We start from the raw sequence: 15,315 nt of genomic DNA, 5'->3' as shown, positions 1-15,315 counted from the left end.
GGAGCAGATGAGAACAGATAAATAATAATAAATAGATAATAGAGGCAATAAATAGTGGTAGTTGCAGCCAGCAAGTGACAAGTGCTATGTTTACGGCAGCAGACTGGGTAAGTCTGAATAAGTGCAGAAAAGGAAGAAAATGTGGGGGGGGGGGTGAGGGACTGTATGGGTACTGATACAGTCCCCAGTACAAGGGCTGTCTGGGAAGCAGTGCAGGAGGGTGGCAGGGTCAGCAGGTACCTGGGTCCAGGGGACAGAGGGTGGCCAGGTGCACAGTGCCAAGAGAGCAGATCAGCAGGGGAGAAGGGGGAGCGAAGGCAGAAGCAAAGAGGAAGGTCTTGTGGTGCTTCCTGAACCAGAGATGGTTCTCCTCAAGTTTTCGAGTGGCAGGGAGGTTATTCCAGACGAAGGCCCCAGCCGAAGACCGAGATCTACCCCCATTGCAGGTAAAATAGCCTTGCTCAAGATGGTAGTCCTCTCCAAACCTCTTTATTATTTCCAAAATATCCTGCTATGGCTGGGAGCAGCGTTTTTCAAGGCGTTTGATTTCAGGATTACCGACATGTGGCACTCTGGGGCGGTATGCCTTAAATGGAACACTCTGTCTATATCCCACGCGCAGGGAGGGGTTGCTGCTCCTAATTTTAGAGTGTACTGGTTTGCTGCGCAAGCTCAATATGCAACTTTTTCGTTTGCAAACAAGCTACCCAGTCAACACCTTGCCCCTGTTATTTGCAGACTCCTGCCCGCTTGGCCCCATAAGTTTAACTGCTTTGACTTGCTATAAGATGTGGAAACTCCTGGATGTGACCCACCCATTTCACAGCGGCTTCCTAATGTATCCCAGCCCTTCCTAGCGTATACGCCGCTACAGAGCGACAGTGTTTACGAAACGGGTTTGACATGCTGGAGCCACATGTATGTTGATGGGAACTTTATTGCTGCTGAAAATATACCTGGTCTTGCACACCATAAATCTTCACAATGACTTTGCTACACTGGGATACGTAGGGTGTTCAAGCGGCTATCGGTGGAGTTTCTAGTGATGCCCACCAATGACCCCATGCTGGAATTTATTATGGGGGCCTACGGCTCCCGGGGCATTGTCTCTACCCTATATGGTCTGGTCCAGGCAAGGCAACCCTTCAAGTCGTATTTGCAGAGCACGCATGATGATGCTTACCGAATCTAGTTTGGGACTACGGATTATTCCCTCATTGGCACTGATCGTACTAGTTGCCTGATTGGGTCCGGTGTTCCCAGGGCCAGTTGTATATATAAATGTCTCTCTAAAAGATGGATATGTTTGGGATCGCCCCAAGGAACTGTTCTGTCGCTTCTAAGATATATATGGATATCTTGCTTATTATGCTATACGAAGTGCTTCAATAAAAAAAGAAAAAAGAAATGGATGCTATCTCTATGCCTACACACGACTCACTTTTCACTTTTCTTTTCTATTTCCACAGGAATAGTTCAGAGGCTTGTCTACAGCGACATCAAGCCGTTCTAGAGGCCAGTACGCCTTTCTCTTGGCAGAAAAAGGAAGAAAAACAAAAAGGTACAATTACTAACTAGCTATTTTTAAAGTGTCAAAAAAATGCCAAAATGTTCTATTGACCTCTCATTGCTCCTAAAAACAGAGTGAAATCACGAAGCGATATGTTAATTAACCAATGTTTCCCTTTTCACACTGATTTGCCAAAACATTTTGCTTTTATCTATTGCTAAACTTGGATTTACTGCAGGTTATCGTTTTTATGTGATAGCTCAGTGACTTGAGTACTTCTGTCATTGGCATCTGTGTACTTTTGAATGCTATTTGCACAACAGTGAACATTTCCCTATTTGGAGTATTGTCAGTGTAGGTTTGCTCACTGGATAGTTTCGGCTCCTTCAAAATACTGTGCAACATTGCTTTGCAACAGTGCAGATTTGTAATACAGGTCGAAGTTTAAAGTCACTACTTTTAAACCGGAAAACAGCCGATCTAGTTGTTCATCATTGAATGACAAAAAATGACTTAACTTTCAGTTTTGTAATTTTTTTTTGTTATTGTGTTTAGTTCAGCAAGAGAACCTTTACAATTTCATCTTAATTTCAATATGTAAAAAAGATACAAAATTCCATTTATCTTTAAAATTTATTTCTAAGTAATAGAACAATCTATACAAATAGAGCTGTTCTAAAAAAAAAAAAAAAAGACAAAATCTAGACGTTACAAGCAATAGTTGTTCTTTTAACACTCAAGAATTTTTGTTAAACTAATAACCAGTTTTGTACTTTTCCCCCCACATGCATTTATTCCATGGTGTGGTCCTAGATAGTTCTGATCCTGAGTGCCAATAACTTCCAAATTCCTTAATTCTTGAGACTCAACATGGATACAGTACATCACCAGATGTTTTAAGGACTCAACCGTTTGTGCAACACAACAGAAATGACATTCTCTGCTTTGGGTTCCAGACTTTTCCTTATTTATAGTCCAATTAGAAATACGATAATGGGTACAAAATGATTTAGTCTAAAGCGCATATATAAACCCCTTGCAGCCAATCATGGAAATTGGAGAATATAACTAGGTAAATCACCCAGTTTCCTTCTAAATAACGCATATTCTTTATAGGATTTATATTTACCAATTCGATCTGACTGGAGACACCAGTTCAACAGTTGGAATTTCCGCTAATTTGCAGGTAGACAGGATATAAGATCTTCCTTAGAAATAGTAGACAAATATAACATTTCATCCATTTTATTTACGAATTTAGATAAAACGGGTAACAAACCTGAAAGAATCATATTGTTCAGGTCTACATAAAGCGAGTTTTTGAGGGACCCAACATCTTTCTATAATTATTCAATAACCTCCAATTTCGTTTGGCTGAAAGCGGTAAGAGACCAAGTTCATGCCGAATTATATCATTGGGGATTGATTTTGCTAATCCCAACACCTTTTTCCATAATTTTCCCTGAACCATGTCTAACATGTCATCTATATCTTAGGTGCATATATCAAAAATATATAAAATGCATGGTTCAATTTTTAACAAATAGAACTGAATGATAGGGACTATTGAAAAGGTGCAATATTTTCGGTAAATGATACACATCTGAGCAATAAAAGGCTTCAGTTTTTCCTCTAAAAGCTCTTTCCACCAATTTTTTGCATTCTGATCAGTTAACGTATAGTCCGGGTATCTTGTTCCCTTAACTACCTCGAGCTCCACCATGCCAATTCACCAATTAAATTTCTTTGTTTTTCTCTTCCCATCAGAGAAAATTATAATCTGCGATTTTGCCTGGTTAATCTTTAAATTAAGAGATTCAGCATATAGATAGAATGAATCCAACTTACTCTGCAGTCCCAACAGAGTTTTGTCGAACAGCAGATAATTCGTAAAACTTATACGATTTAGTTTGAGATGGGCTAGGCATGCAGAATAAGCTGTTATATCCTTCCATATAGCATCTATATCTGAGAGGTATAGATTGAATAAAACCGCTGCTAAAGAACAGCCTTGTTTTAGCTCAATTTCTGTTTGAATAGGCTCTGTTAAGGTTCCAATTTTGGTTAGTCGGACCCTATAGTTTGTCTTTGAATGCAATACTGCAATCAAAGCCACTAAATGTACTGGGATCCCACTTCGAATCATTTTGTTCCAAAGCATTTCTCTTAATCTGCACTCAAGTCGAGAGCAGCCATATATACGGCCCCTGTATCCTTTCGTTTTGTTTGACATTGACGAAGAGATACAATAGTGGCATTCAATGGACAGCCCATAGATTTCCGAAACCCTATTTGGAATTTAGACAGGATATCGTTGCTGTAAAGATAATCCTGTAGTTCCTTTAAAATTAGCTGCGAAAAATCCTTGGAGGAGGCATCGGTTAGGGCAAACGGTCTAAAATGTGATATATCATTCACACTGCCACGAAAGTGGAATCTGTTTGGTGGAGAATATTGTGTCAAATTTTAATTTCAAAATCCTTGCCCATAAATACGGATCCATCTTTATTACACAGGAGGGGATCCCGTCAGGACCTGATGCTTTAGAATCCTTTAGTTTAGCTATTGCATCCACTATGTCCTCTATGGACAAGGGACCACACTCCAAAATGTATTCCGAATAGTTAGAAGTGCGTTCCATATAGAATGCTTTAGGAAGTTCACATTTTTTGGTAATATATTGTACCCAAATAGAGGCTAATATAGCTGGTTCATTATAAGTGTTGAGGGAATTCAAGGTTCTAATGAGGGTCGAGATGTTTTTGTGTCATGGGCTAAGATGTTATAAATCATGCACTGATTATCGTTGATAGCAGTAACATGTCTAAATTCTTTAATCAGATTTTTATATCGAAAAAGTATGTGTTTTTTTCAATGTTTTACACATCCAGACCTAAATTCAATCTGGTTAATTTTCTCAAATTACAATTTTTGTTGATCTTTAATTGATAAATTCGTAGGTTAAAAGCATGTCTGTGTTCCTTAGGAGTACAAATCAGCTTTGTGTCTCGCGCAATTTTCATTACATACATATAATACTGCTGCTGATTTGCTTCTCCATAGCCACACCCAGACAATTCTGCCCAATGGATGCAAAGAGGGGATCCTCCCTAATATACTTGATAAGTCTCCTACAAGTATGTAGATTCTATCTAATAGAGAGACCTGATCTCTCAGTCTCTATTAGTTGGAGCGACAAATCTGAATCAAGTCGCCAATCACTGATAGGTAAGTTTATAGAAATGGCTGAGTGATCCCCATGTCCATAGTCCGTGATTCGCACTGGTTCACGGATATTATGAATAACAGTTGACATAAAAAAAGTGGTCTATATAAGACCAATGATCACCTCGCCTCCAGGTAGAATGACAGGAACTAGAAAGGGGCTGAACCAATTGGATATCCCATCCCAAAAAAGTATCTCACCCACTTTTGTCCATTTTTAATCGTCAAAGGTACCTTTTTATTACTTGAGATTCTGGGTAAGTCCTTACTCTTGTAACAAGAGGAATTAGTCACCTCCTACTATGATCCCCACTTGCATCGTACTTACAAATACACCTTCCAGTACTCCATACAGCATATCCACCATTTGGTCCCAAGAAATTGTTAGCCTATTCCAATAAATGCAAAGAATTACTATGACTAAATCCGTTGGATTCTGAGGATGTAATTGTAGTGCCATCACACCTGCATCCTCATATAGTAGCACAGGATCAAAATTGCATTCATTACTCACAAGTATTGCTAGACCACCAGAAGGCCTACCCTTTAGTCCTTTCGTAGCCTGCTTGGTATAGCAACTGTAACCTGCAATATCAAAAGGAGACATATGCATAGTCTCTTGGAGAAGAATAACTTCAGGACGATTGCTTATGTCATTTCTGCCAAACCAACGTAAAAAATGTGCCAGGCGACAACAGTTCCATGACATTTTTCTTAAGGGTCCCTCGTTACGCTAACGTACCTAAGTTTGCCTTCACAGGTGGGCTTACATTTCCACTTGTTCCAGATGTAACCCCATTTAGCGCAACCACTAGTGCCAAAATGTGCTTGATTGTATCTGCACTAATATTGAGCTGCGGCCCTGTTTGCATTGTCTCACCTTTTTTAATCTTATTTTCTGGAGGGGTTTCCAAAAACTTCTCAGCATCTTTTTCATTCCGGAAAATATGAGGAACCAGACCAAGATCAATAAAGTTTTCCATCTGTTCCCATACCATCCTCATGATGATCATGGATCGGAAACCACAAATCATACGATGATTGTAATTTGTAGCAAGGCGGATCCATTCCAAATCATCAGAGCAAAGGGTTCTTAGAGGGGGAATCGCTTGGAATATTTTAAGCATAAATGTTCTATTTAGGCTAGTTAAACCATTTATTTCCACATTGCTTTCCCAGCCCATGATAATTGGCATTCCTGGAACAAATTTCTCCTCATAGGTGTTGTCATTCTTTCCCAGATCAAGGTTGTTTTTCTCGTGTGATACTTCTTGTTGAACTTCCCCTTCGTTCCCCTTTGGGGTTGGGATTTCAACCTATCTTATTGCAGGATGGTTGCTTATTTGTTTGACCTGTAGATATCATCTCTACCCATCTTTACTTCCTCTGCTTGTGTGTCTCTACCAACCATTCCTGTCCTCAGGGGCTCATCTATCGTCTCACCTATACAATTACTAGGGCTGCTTGGGTTCCCGCTCTTGAGGGATTGCTTAGTTTTCTTAACAATTTTATTTTTCACTGGGTAGAATTGTGATAGAGCTGTTTGAACACCAGAGATACCTACACCAGATGGTGCAAACTGTCCCTTTTTCTGAGGCCCAGTATTCACCTCATCAGATAGATGCACCCCACTCTGGCCAGATCTCACATTCAGATGTTTGGTCTTTCGTGTGCACTTTATTAATGGTTCTAAACCATTCATAGATCTCTCTGAGATCACGTCAAGGTGTACCTTAGACTCTTCATCAAGTTGATGCAAGTCGAAACCATTCTCCTCATCCTAATTATCTGCCACTACTTTCCTAAAGTTACAAGTTGTAGCTTCTGTAACATTTTTTGTTTGTATTTTATTTTTAGCATTCTTGGACTTTTTGTTCTTCGCATCTCTTTTCTGTGCTCTAGCTAAAGTTCTCCTTTCTCTCTGAGTAAGCACTACAATTTGATTTTCGCTCCCCCCTTCCAAGGCCATATCAATCTTACTTTCACACAACTCTTTCTTAGTGTCATCAGAGAGATCGATCAGATATAATAGCACTGTGGGACTATCACACTCCTCCCTCATGGGTGCCATTTCCTGCTTTGGTGATAAGAAGCTCATCATCCCATCATTTCTACCATACATAATAGATTTCCTAACTGCCTCTATATCTAATTGTATTTGCTGTATAGCATTACCCAAAGCACCTACGGATTCCAACACCAAAATATTCGATTTGGTGTTGGAATATATATTTTTGGCTACAGGTACAGCTGCCATTTCAGCAAAAGATTTTGCATCCACATTTACCATTCTCTCGTCTCCAGGGGTTTGTGTCATATTATCTTTCAAGGATACTTGCTTCTTTTTAACCACTACTAAGGTAGTTACAGCTTCACAAGTAAATAATATTCCCTCTATTTTGTTCATCTTGCATAGGAGGTCTGTCATAGTTGCTCTTAAGTCCCCCAATTCACAATGGGTTTGTTTGTGGCCCTTATCGAGCAGATCGAGAATTCTAGATAGGACTGGAAAATCTGCCCCAAACCCAGGGACATCGCAAGCACAAGAGCTCTTCCTCTTGCCTAGCATGTTAACGCCCATCCTCTCTAGGGAGGATTCCTGTCATATGTTCAAAGAGGTTAATCTGTTATTTGGGATTGGTAAAAGGGTTTTTTGAGGCTGTTTGATTAATGGTATTATCAGAAATCTTCTTTTCATAAGCAAACCCTCTTTGTCTTTTATTGTTTTACAGCTCAGCATCAGTAATACCTCCTGAAAATGAGCGAAAACCCCGATTGTACTGTACTGGAAGACTGAACATATGTACATCTTCCCTTCCAAATACTCGTTTGGATACTGGAGTAGATGGCCCCAAAGAGAATCTCATCCTCTTTCCAACTTCAGCTTCTATAACAGGACCCAGAATCGAACAATCATTCAGTCCATCCATAGCGCTTTTTGTACTAACCTTCAGGTCAATATTTTTGCTCACCCATTCCTCATTTCCGTCACCTATCTGGCTTGAGGTATCGGAAATGGTGAGATTGTTTACTTCCTTAACATTGAATTTGATAGGGGAGGATTCTAGATTTCTATTTGCCCTTTCTTTATGCTGCTCAGCTTTAATGGCATCTGAGGTACCCTCTCCCTCTTCATTCATACTCAAAGACTGAGGTATATTAGCAGGACTAAATTCACTACATTCAAAGTTAACAACCTCGTCCTGCGGAGCTGTTTGGTTTGCTAGGTCTTAATTTAGTCACCTTTCGTTCAGCATTTCCACGTTTGTTTTTACTGGGCTTAGTTTTCCTCTGCTTCTAAGCCCATTGACCATGATGTCTAACACACACCAAGTGGACTAAGTGCAGTATTGGATTTATTACTCCGTTGTTTCCAGCTCGATAAGGCAATAATATCACTACCGCTACTACTTAGCGCGGCTCTCCTAAATATTAGCAATATTCAGCAAGTTCCACCGGTTCTTACTTTCAGAGCTGGATTTATCAAAACATAGGAACCTCTGAACCGTAAGAATGCGCAACATAAAGTTGAATATAAACATATGGACATTATAACATCGAAAAAGCCTAAATGAAGCCCGTTCCACTTCCGCCAAACAGCCTAACTGCCACTTTCTATGGCACATCCGATATGCGCGCGCACGCCTCACTAATTATAGAGAGCGAGGAGCGGACTTTGGTGGGCAGGGGGCGGACCACGATTGGAACGCTGTAAAAAAGAGAATAATCTTAAGTAAGCTCCTAAAACATAGTTTGTTACTAACCGCGAACTGCTGTAAGCCTCTTATTAAGAGCAATGTCCAAAGAAGAGTTCCTTTACTTGGGTATTGTAGTCTCCAATGCAGTGTTACAGCAGATTAGTGCGAGATGGCTTCCTCTTGCAGACGGCGACTCCTCACTCGTTAGCAATGAAAAAACAGCCCAGCAACCTGGATGCAGCTTGGATGCAGCCTAACAGACAGTTTCTATGGCACTTCCGATGCGCGCGTGTAATATTAGTATGCAGGTTGTTCCGTGGTCAGGTTTCTGGCCCAATCAGGGAGTTGGGAATGAGTCTTTCCTCTTGCCTGCATATTCAGCTCCCTTATGCACCAGAAATGGCTATATTTCTTCCTGGGCACCTTGCCAGATGCCCCACTGTACCAGTGGTAAGTGTGTTCGGACCAGTGTACTACCGTCCATGTGGATCTCTTGTTAGCAATGCTGGTGGTGGTGGTGGTGTCATGGGGTGCCAATCCGCAGTATAAAAATGGATTACAAGTCCTCAGGCACACAGAAAAGAAAAGGACCCATGGTATCAAAAGTAATAGTACTCGCAGAAGTGGTAGGACACAGAGAGATTACGGACTGAAAGGAACAATATGGTCTGTGCCAGCCAGCAAGTCAGTCCTCACTAAGGGAACCTTTAACAAGGCCAGAGTGAGGTGAATCCCTTGAAAATATTGAGGAAACCTAACTAATTTGAAGCTATTCCGAGGAGTATTTTAGAGTGCTTAATTTAGAAAAGACTCCATCCAAGGAAGGGATAGCATCCATAAATCGGTTCACTTGACTATTCAGTTTTTGCTGACTTGCCCAACATATGTTGCAATTCTGACGAATGTTCCAGCATTACTTGACATTGAAAAAGTAGATTTAATCCCTCTAATACGAAAATGCTGGTATTGGTTTAGGAATGACTGGGTGTGCAAGAGAATCGAATATGAGAATATATTGCAGGCACATAGAGTGAGTTCGGAAGGCAAAAGTTCAAAAGACCTATTGGGAGGCTGTGTGGCTATATATTTTGATACCATGGATAATGTTACAGTAATCTATGTTCAAATGGATTGTGCCCTCCATCTTCGATATACTCTGATATCCTGCTTGCAGCTCAGAAACTTTTCTCAGCAGAGGGCGCCAGGCGTCGTTGACCTAGTGTCCTTCGAGGGCCTCCATCCTCCCTTGAGTAAGGCGTCAAGGCTGGTATATAAGGCACACACCACGCCCGTTGCCTCGGTTCTGTTTTTCCGCACAGTTGCTCGAAACGGTTCTTCACCTCGGCATGTTCGATAACTGTGTAGTTGCTAAAGATGTCGACTCCTGCACCGAAAATGGGCTTAGAGTGTTCGGCTTAGATGTCTATAACTGATCCTCATCAGGTATGTCTCTGGTGCCTGGTGTCGGGCCACATTGTTGAAGATTGTGGCTCATGCAAGTCTACGCAAGCCATCCCCAAAGTCGTCTTCGGTAACCCCCACAAAAAAATTGTCTGAAGATAAGAGTCCAAGAGGGAGATCTCCACACTGTGCCAAGAGGCATGGTAAGCACACCAAGTGTTCGAGATCTTGTCATTCCTCTTCATTGTCTTCGAGGAGATCTAAGAAAAGGCGTCATTGCACCAGATCGTTTTCTATGGATTCTTTGCCCAAAGGGAATCTGGTACGCTTTCCGAAGAAGGGGGCTAGTAAAGCAGAGCTGAAAACTTCCACCTGCAGATGTAAGAAGAGTTTGAGAAGGCGGCAAAGTCAGCCCCTTCGAATAAGTCGTTAAAGACTCCCGACCCCATCGCGCAGAGGGCCGACCATGTGTCTATGAAAACCGCTGACCATGGCCCAAGAGCCCAGACAGCAGGTTGTCGAAGGATTTGAAGACCTCGAAGACATTTTGTGCGCCTCTCATGGCCTAGAGGGGATAATCCTCCTCCTCCCCACTCGACACTGTTGAAGGCATCGAAGTCGAGCACATCGAGGTCAAAGTCATTGGAGTGGAGGCCCTCGACGTCCCTTTCTGAAACTTCGAATGTTTACAAACCACAAGACAAAAGAGACTTTAAGTCTGTGGCCTCTATTTACGAGGAGGAGGTGGAGGAGGAACAAAGCCCTATTTTTGGTTTTGGACAGCAGTACAGCACTCCTGGTGTTCCAGAGGAAATGATATCCCAGGAATCAAGAATGAGGTACTTTGTGGACACCCTGAAGGATGCCAGTGGTCTGCATACTTCCCCAGAAGTTGATTTTGGTGATTTTGGCACACCTGAATGCTTGGGACATGCCGATTCTTCTTATAGAGCAGTAATGGGAAACGTTATAGAATAGCTGGACTGGGGTAGATCATCTCTTGAGTATGAACAAGATGACTTGACCCAGTCCTTCCCTTGCATACAGCAGCCAAGAATAGGCTCTTGGAGAACTGGAAAAGTCTGGTCACTGTTCCTGCAGTCCACAAGGACAGAAATACAGACCCTCATCAGTAGATCCGGAGTTTCTTTTGAAACATCCAAGTTTTCAAGCAGCCACTGCTGTTTCTAAGGGAGCAGCCTATACCACGATTCCTCCAGACAGGGAGGATAAAAGGCTCAGTGCTATTGGAAAGAACGTTTTTTCTTCAGGGAGTATGGCACTAACGGCAGCCAAAAGAACTTGTGCACTGACGAAGTTTTCCTACACTTTGTGGGAGGTAATTGTCATGGCATCGGAGCACTTCCCAGAGGGTGAAGAAAGAGATGGATTTATATGCATTATTCAGGATCGGAAAGATGCTATGTTAGTCTTTGCAGTCCGTACTAGACACTGCAAACTGTATTAGCCGTTCTATGGCTGCTGGTACAGTGCTTAGATGTTTTGCTTGGCTAAGAAAATCAGGGTTTGCTTCTAACGTGCAATCTAGACTGTTGAATATGCGGTTTGAAGGGTCTTATTTGTTTGGAACAAAAGCAGATGAAAGCCTTGAGAAATTGCAGTCATCTAAGGCAGCAGCAAAGTCTCTGAGACTGGCCATTAGACAGCCCCAACAGAGTTGACCAACTCCGTCTTCAAATGTTGGATGTAGAAATTGTTATTTTCTATACTACCCCTCTGTTGGGAGAGCAAGAAGTCAGTTTATGCGAAGGGGACAGAGAAGACAACCGCACGGCGGCCAAGGTCGGTCGGGCAGATGAGCTGCTATAGCTACAGCCGACCTTGCCTTCTGCACAGGCCAGTACCCCAAAACCACTTTGAAAAGTTAAAGCATTTGTCTGCAGTGGGAGGCAGGTTAGTCCAACATCTGAAGTAATGGCGAAGCATTACAACAGATGCTTGTGCTGTACAAACTGTTGCCTATGGCTACTGTCTTCCCCTTTCTGAAAAGTCCTCCGAACTGTCCACCAAGAGGCCAGTCTTTGAAAGTACCAGATCCGCTCCTCCTACACGAAGTTCAAACACTGTTGGAGAAGGGTGCAATAGAACAGGTACTTGTAGCGGAAAGAAATCAAGGCTGGTACTCTCCTTATTTTCTGATCCCGAAAAAGGAGAGGGTTGCGACCCATTTGGACTTGAGATTCTTGAAGAAGTTCTTCAGGAGTTACAAGTTCAATATGGAATATTGTCACTCTTTCGCAGATCCTCCAGGCCTTTCAGCTCCAGGATTGGAAGGTGTCATTGGATCTCCAGGATGCTTATTTTCGTATGCCAATTCATCTAGAGCACAGAAAATATCTGAGATTCGCTGTTGGCAGTTCTCACTATTCGTTTCGGGTACTGCCATTCGGGCTGACCTCCACCCAAGGGTATTAACCAAGCTGATGGCAGCGAATCTGCAGAGAGGGGGATTCACATATACCCCTACCTGGACGATTGGTTGATCAGAGCCTGTTCACCCGAGTAGGCTCTGGAACATCTGGACAACACCTGTTGCTCTCTCCACAGAATGGGCTTCTCCCTCAACCTGACTCTTATCCTCTGATGTATAATGAATGTACTAATCTGACCTCTTTGTAGATATCTGTTTGAAACAGTTGTATATACCTGTAACTTATTGTAAATTTCGCCTTTGTGTTTTTGCTGTCTTCTCAATGTAACCTATGTAACCATGTAACGCAGCCAGATTCTTCTGGGTTCGGTGCGCTTGATAAATCAATAAATAAATAAACAAGAAGTCCCACATGACACCTGCAAACTTCAGAGTGCCCCAAATCTTCCGGCCTTAGATTTTCTGAGGTTGCTCGGTCTCATGGCATCCTGCATCTTTCTGGTGCCAGTGGCCCACCTGAGGATGAGGTCCCTTTAGTGGCCCTTCAGGGCTCAGTGGTCACAATTCTCTTTCAGGATGATGGATCTGGTACAGATCCCGAGCAGGGTCGCGCAGGATCTCCCTTGGTGGGCTGTCAAGGAGAATGTGTTAAAGGGGGAACACTTTTGGCAACCATGGCCGGAGATTACAGTGGTTAGAAACCGCCCTTTCACGTTGGGGGGGGCAAGGTGGGCTCACATCAACGGTTTGACGATCAACGGACGCTAGTCTTTGTTGGAGTCCAAACTGCATATCAACCTTTTGGAGCTGAGGGCAAACAGACTAGCGCTGATGGCCTTTCTGCCCTCTTTACGGGAAAGAATGTCCTGATAATGAAGGACAACACAGTGGCCATGTATTACCTCAACAAGAGAGGGGGGGCGTAGTGTCACTATCACTGTGCAGAGAGGTGATGTAGCTCTGGCTTTGGGTACTGCAGGAAGGAATCTCTCTGTCAGCAGTTCATCTGGCCAGAGAGGAAAACACGGCAGCGGACACTGTGAGTAGGCATAGCACTGTCTCCTACGAGTGCAAGTTATCTCAGGAACTCCTTCAAGAGATCTTTGCCCTTTGGGGAAACCCTCAAGTACATCTGTTCGTGTCCACTGTCAACAGGAAGTGCGACCTGTTCTGCTTCAGGGAATTCCCTCAGAGATGAGCTCTATAGGACGCATGGGAATTTCCACTACTGTAAGTGTTACTGCCAGTCCCTGTTACTCCTGGTGTTCTCAGGAGGCTGAGGAATTTTTGGAAATCCGGGATCCTGTTTGCCCCAGACTGGGCCAGGAGAACGTGATACCCAGAACCTCTGGAAATGTCAATCTACCCTCCAATTCATCTTCCACAAAGGGAGGTTGCATTCTTCAACTAGAGATCAGGACTCTCATCCTCCACGTGTGGTGTCTGAGAGGTTGAGGTACAAAGATTGGGACATGGCTCCTGACTTGGCAGAATTCAGGCACCTTAACTTGTCACAGGAATGCGTACACATTTTTAGCTTGGCACGGGCCCTGACTACATATCTCCCCTATCAAAGCAAATGGAAAAGATGTGCCTGTTGCGAAAGGCAGCAAAACATCGAACCGCTTTCAGCAAGCTCTGAGGCTAGCTTGCCATATCTCCTGTCATTAGCCCAAGGTGGGCTCTCCCAATGTACACTTGACTGCCATTTCCAGGTACACCAGAAAAAGGGGAAATATACCCCTCTTCAGACATTGGCTGGTCAAGCATTTACTCAGAGGGATGTTCAGAATATTTCCCCCAGTATAAAGGTTTTCACCACAGCGGAGTCTCAACATTGTCCTAGCAGGGCTCATGAAAGCACCATTCGAGCCACTAGCGACAACACACCTAATTTCTTTCTTGGAAAGTGGCATTTCTCATAGCCATTACATCATGGCAAGCATGAACGGTCACAGAGCCATAGCTCAGTTTTTACAAATTCAAAGAGGTTCTGACAACCAACCCTCACTTTATACCAAATGTCCCATCAGAATTCCATAACCACGCATCCATTAGACTACCCGTCTTCTTCCAAGGAGCAAAAACCCTGGCGGAGATTGCGCTGCACTCCGTAGATGTAAAAAGAGCACTGAAATACAATCTACACAGGACTGAGTCCTCAAGGAATTCTGCTCAACTGTTTCTCGCTTATGGACCTCCAAACAAAGGTAAAGTCATCTCTAAGCAGGGAATTACAAGGTGGATATCCTCCACCATATTGTTCTGTCACACGAAAGCAAACAAACCAACAAACCATTGACTGGTCCCGCCCAGGCCCATTCAACAAGAGCCACAGTGGCATCGGCAGCAATGGGGTCTCGGGGGTCACTGAAAGACTTTTGTCAGGCAACCACCTGGGCCATTCCGCACACCTTTACTAGTGATTACTGCCTCCAGGAACAGCACGCTGCTGATGCAAGAACAGGAAAAACAGTCCTGCACCATCTGTTCAAATAAGGTAGGCTTTTTACTGGTTACCTGCCTCCATCTAAGATTATACTGCTCTATGAAAGATCCAATGCTGGAGAAGCGGTACATTTCTTACATATAACTCAATTTCTCCAGCATTGGTATCTTTAATAGATTTACATGTGCCCTCCGGCCATCCCCTATGGTAAAAAGCCTCCCTCATATACATCAAAATCCAGCATGTACTGGGCAGAATCTGTAGGGAGGCTTCAAGGGAGGAGCTACATAATAGACGTCCCATTGGTGGTGACCAAAAGCACCCAAAAGGAGGGCAATGGGATATACAATGGACACTAACATTTTTCTTTATTTACTATTGTAAAAAGGGAATCGAGGATTCCCAGCCCCAGCCTGACGACAAGTAGCATATGAATCTATGAAAGATAACAATGTTGGAGAAATGAAGTTACATGTAAGAAACTTACACCATCCATTGCTTCTGCCTCAGAACTCAAAAGCCTTTGAGCAAGTGGTCTTCAACTGTATCATCCACTACCTCTAGGAGCACTCACTCTGAAATGCTCTTTATATAGGCTTTTGGAGGAAACACTCCACCAAACCTGCTCTCGCCCACATCT

At 43.0% G+C, this 15,315-nt stretch overlaps 1 protein-coding gene across 5 annotated transcripts in view; it reads left to right on the top strand.

The window, feature by feature from the left end:
• Positions 1 to 15,315, top strand: part of RNF152 (ring finger protein 152) — a 902,175-nt gene that overhangs the window by 637,501 nt on the left and 249,359 nt on the right. For all 5 annotated transcript variants that reach the window (XM_069613656.1, XM_069613659.1, XM_069613657.1 and 2 more), the window contains one exon: positions 1,470 to 1,561. The gene's annotated coding sequence lies outside the window, so the exon portion shown is untranslated. The remainder of the gene's footprint in view (positions 1 to 1,469; positions 1,562 to 15,315) is intronic.

The sequence above is a fragment of the Ambystoma mexicanum genome, chromosome 5p, assembly GCF_040938575.1.
Source record: "Ambystoma mexicanum isolate Mex_15411 chromosome 5p, UKY_AmexF1_1, whole genome shotgun sequence".
NCBI lineage: Eukaryota > Metazoa > Chordata > Amphibia > Caudata > Ambystomatidae > Ambystoma > Ambystoma mexicanum.
This window is presented reverse-complemented; position numbering and strand designations above follow the sequence as displayed.